The 4,623-nt window shown below is 41.1% G+C and overlaps 1 long non-coding RNA gene across 1 annotated transcript; it reads right to left on the bottom strand.

The window, feature by feature from the left end:
* Window positions 1-1,697: 1,697 nt before the first annotated feature.
* LOC134970147 (uncharacterized) lies at window positions 1,698-4,420 on the bottom strand. The gene is made up of 6 exons (XR_010189691.1): window positions 4,357-4,420; window positions 3,647-3,688; window positions 3,263-3,343; window positions 2,620-2,682; window positions 1,844-1,867; window positions 1,698-1,727 (listed from the first exon to the last, which is right to left on the bottom strand). It is a non-coding gene; the product is annotated as an uncharacterized LOC134970147 (long non-coding RNA).
* Window positions 4,421-4,623: the final 203 nt, after the last annotated feature.

Below are 4,623 nucleotides of genomic sequence, written 5' to 3'. Positions count from 1 at the left end.
TGCCTATCTTATACAGTAGAAAAAGATACTATACAATGGAGTACAAGAACAAAAATTTTTATTAAATAAAATTAAATTAAACTTAATAAAATATTAAAATAGTGGTCCACTAGGAGGTGGACCACCACCCGCTGGAGCTGGATGGCACGCTGCAACTGTTCTGTGGGAAAAAAAGGACAGTATTACAAAACAAATACTGAATACTTTACAGTGTAGTAATGGCAATACAGTACTTTACTCTATATTAGACAATATTGTTATTTACAATGTACAGTACTGTATTGTCAGTACAGTAAATCAAACACTACTGTATGCTGTCGAGGTAATTTAAACATTGCTTTAGTTTACCTCTTGTATAAGTGGGCTGCTGCCTGCCCGCTTCTGGGCCAGCCCACCTATCTTGCCCCTGTCTGGGGCCCCCATAAATAATTGGCACTATATTGGAGAAAAAAAAACATTTAGTCACATTCAAATAGTAAACAATTATTACTGTATACTGTAGGTACAGTATTATACTGTATTGCTGGTATTCAAAATATAAAGTACTGTACAAGAGTTTAGCTTCAATAGGTCATAAACAAATTGTCAAAGGAATTAAACACCACAGTACAAATACTGTAGACATTTACTGTATGTATTAGCAGTCATGACATTTCATGACCGCTTCAGAAAAAAGAGGGTTACAGTACTGTAGGTGGTGTTGTAGGGAGTACTATCCATAATAGTGGACTGTACTCAGAGCCAGCCATAAATAATATGATTCCCTAGTCAAGTTTTTGGATGCTGCCCCCTTGCACAGATGCTATTTCCGCCTCTGAGCCTGTACCCCTTTCCCAGCACCATCACCCCTCAACCATAGCAGTCGTCATTTTGGTGCTCCTCCAACTTACTGTACTGTATGTTTAAAATAGCAACAGTGTGCACATTCGGTGTGCATCCCAAAACGGTGCATGTTCTTGCTGGGAAGGGGCAAGGCCACACAGTAATTCCCCAATCTGAAATGACGCCACACAGTACTGCAACTTTATTCACAACATATCATGCAATAGTGTCTCTTTTTCTCGTTACATCATATGATAGTACCACATTACTCCTCAAAGTATTCCCACTTATTCACATTGCATCACATCATATTGCTCTTTGTTCACATTAGACCACACAGTAGTGCCCTTGCTACAGTATATGTTACACAACAAAGTACTGTATACACATAATGCTGCACATTAGTAATGCATTTTGTATGCACAGAATATACTGTAGGCATGCTGCATATCATATTAATCAGCAGAAGCTGCTTGTGCCCCTGGGCATTTGGCAAGTATGCCTATGCCTAGGGCAGGCTCAGACTGGAGATCAGTACGTAATCCCGCTGGACGGGATCCCGGCAGTCAAAATACAGACGCCGGAATCCCGACCACACAATCCCGACAGGGGCGGCGAGCGGAAAGCAGCCCCTTGCATGCTTGCTTCGCTCGCCACGCGGTGGGCACGGTGCCTCGCTACGCTCTACACACTATTATATCAGTAGTCAGGAAACGCAGCATGCATTTGTGGAGTGAAGAGGGTGAAAAAGGAGAGAAAGTACAGTTTGTACTGTAAGGTTATGTCAGAGGGTGTGAAGATGATCAGCTCAGTGTTATACATGTTACAGTAAGTTAGAATACAGTACAGTGCATTATGTATTTCTATTTTATTACCAGGTGTCTCCTCCACTGGTTGGCGACGGACTGTAAAAAGATAATACAGTACAGTTAGTCATATCAGTTTGACTTAAAATAATGTTGGAGAAAAAAAAAATACTGTAATTACAGTACCAACTATTGCTACTGTACAGTATATTTACCAAAAATGTATTCTGGCTCGTCGTCTGTGGGTAAAAGAGAAGAATATTATAAGATACAGTATACAGTAAAAAGTATAGTAATAGTACACTAGTGTCCAGGCCCAGTGTCAGGTGGGTAAAAAAAGGTATGCTTGTGACAGGCATGGTGATTCCAAGGGACCCCACCGAGACCATCAGAAAATTTGTGAGTGACCCGTATGCCGGTGATTATGACTAGAATAAGGTACAGTAGCAACTCTTTTTTCTTTTGAATTATGTATACTGTACAGTACTGTATGTGCATATTGTACAGTACACTTAAAATATTTAGCAGTTACTGTAGTGGTAATTTTTGGGATGACAGTATTAGCATACTGTAAGCATCCAACTGAGGCCCCCAAACAGATGCCGCCACTAGGTACAGTACGTGCCTCTCGTGCCTAATGGGAAATTCATCACTGACAGTATCTAGAGAGATGAATGGAGAGACAGTGACAAGGGGTGAGAGAGAGAGAGAGAGAGAGAGAAATTGAGTAAGATGGGTGTTTTTTTTAGAACAGGATGTTGTCCATACAGTAGCAACCAATCAAATATTACCTACTGTACTGTATTATCGTCTGTAAGTGTAACTAGATACTGTAAATGTTAATGTGGGATGTGATCGGTTGCTACTGTATGGGCAATATCACCAGTTCAAACAAAAACAATTTTCATCCGATTTCTACGCATTTGCCAGAAAAATCTGATGAAAAGTGCTACTCTGATGGCATCAGATCAATGTCAGTAATAATTCTTACCACTAAATGCAGCAGCATCATCATCATCCTCCTCCTCCTCCGTGGCCTGTTCCAGTGTAGGGCCTGTGAAAAAAAACATTAATGTGAAAAAAAAAAAAGGTTAATTCCAGGAAATACACATACCCTCCAACATGGTACAAAATGCTCTGGTTCTGGACTTCCCTCTTAATTTATTATTGCCATCACCTGTGAAGAAACAGCTTTCTTATCATATAACTAGTTCAACACAGGTGATGGAAATCATAAATTAAGAGGGAAGTCTAGAAACAGAGCAGTGCGGCGGGTCATGTTGGAGGGTCTGCATACAGAAACAGAATTTGATGACAAATACTGTAAGAACCACTTTGCCCATCTAATCTGCCTCTTTTTTTTAACCTTTTTTTTACATCAAACCTTATAACAATTTTCCCCAAACATCACATGATGCAAAGATAAATAAATAAAAAAATAAATAAAAAAAGAGGTGCAAGATGGAATTGTGATTGGGCCCTCCCAACCACCCTTATGTTATATAAACAGGGTCTGCCACACGACTGTGGCTGAAATGACTGGTTGGTTTGGGCCCCCACCAAAAAAAGAAGCAATCAATCTCTCCTTGCTCAAACTGGCTCTACAGAGGCACGATGTACCGGACTGGACTTACTTAATGGGTGCAGTGTGGTGAGGGACAGAGAGTCCTGGTCCTCCTCCTCCTCCTCCGCCACCGCCTGTGACAGTGTAGGGCCTGTGAAAGCAAAAAATCCATGAAATATACTTTTGTATTCTGTGTTGAATACAGTAAAGCAAAAATTCAGTCAGGAATTGGAGGAGGAGAGTAAATTTCGCACACAGAGACGAGAATGTCGAGGCCAGAATCAGGGGGTAGTGGAGGAGGGTTAGGATACCGTACCTCACCCTGTTGGGATTGCTGCAATCAGGATGCCACTGTCGGTCACCTGACCGCTAGAATCCTGACTGCTGGTCACGCAAACCCAACCCATTGGTTTAACACAATGTACAGTACAGTACAATACTGCAGTTTACTTACCAAGTTGGGGAGAGGGTTTTTCATCCTCACTGTCAATAATTACTGAGTTGAAAATAAAAAAATATTATAAACAAAATACAGTAGAGTACAGTTACTACAAAATTGCACAGTAGTACAGTGCTACAGGAGGCAGAGATATATTCATAATACAGTAGGAGCAGAATGACTGTCCAGCGGTAGGGGACATACAGTACTGTATTTAAAAGACCTGCTGTCTGGATCCCGACATTCAGAATGCAGAGTGTGGATTCAGAGTATGATTGGAGGGTTAGGCTAGTGGAGGGTGGGTCGGATGCACAATTTTGGGCACCATAATACAAAATGGATATCGTGGAACTACAAAAGGTTTAGAGGCGGGCGACCAAAGTGATGAAGTGGATTGAGAAGATGGAATACAAGGAAAGGCAGGCTAGGCATGTTTACATTGGAAAAGAGGAGATTAAGAGGGGACATGATTAACCTTTACAAATATACTGTATACAGTAAGGGGACAATACACAGGAACGGTTTTTGATAAGATGGACACAGAGGACACGTGCACAGTAACTCTTGTTGAAGTAGAGGCGATTTCGCACAGAGGCGAAAAGGGGTCTTCACAGTGAGGGAAATACTGTACAGTACATGTTTGGAATTCCCTGCCTGAAAAGTAATAAAAGTGGACTTGGTCAATACTTTTAAGAATGGGCTTGAGAAAATCCTACTGTACTTACTATAATCTGGCTCCTCTTCCCCCGAATCAATGGGAATGAGCTCCTCCTCTGTATCAATTACGAGGCGGTCTGTGTGTAAAAGATGACAAGTATTGTAAAATACAAAAATTACAGTAATACTGTAGGAAACTAGTGTGTCTGTAACAAAAAGTAATTATTACCACTTCCGGAGCTCTCGGATGCAGCAGCAGGTGGTGGTGGTGGTGGTGTTGGTACTGTGGGAAAAAAAATAACAGTACTGTAAGTGAAGCTGTCAATTGGAAACAT

The sequence above is a fragment of the Pseudophryne corroboree genome, chromosome 11 (genome assembly GCF_028390025.1).
Source record: "Pseudophryne corroboree isolate aPseCor3 chromosome 11, aPseCor3.hap2, whole genome shotgun sequence".
Taxonomy (NCBI): domain Eukaryota; kingdom Metazoa; phylum Chordata; class Amphibia; order Anura; family Myobatrachidae; genus Pseudophryne; species Pseudophryne corroboree.
This window is presented reverse-complemented; position numbering and strand designations above follow the sequence as displayed.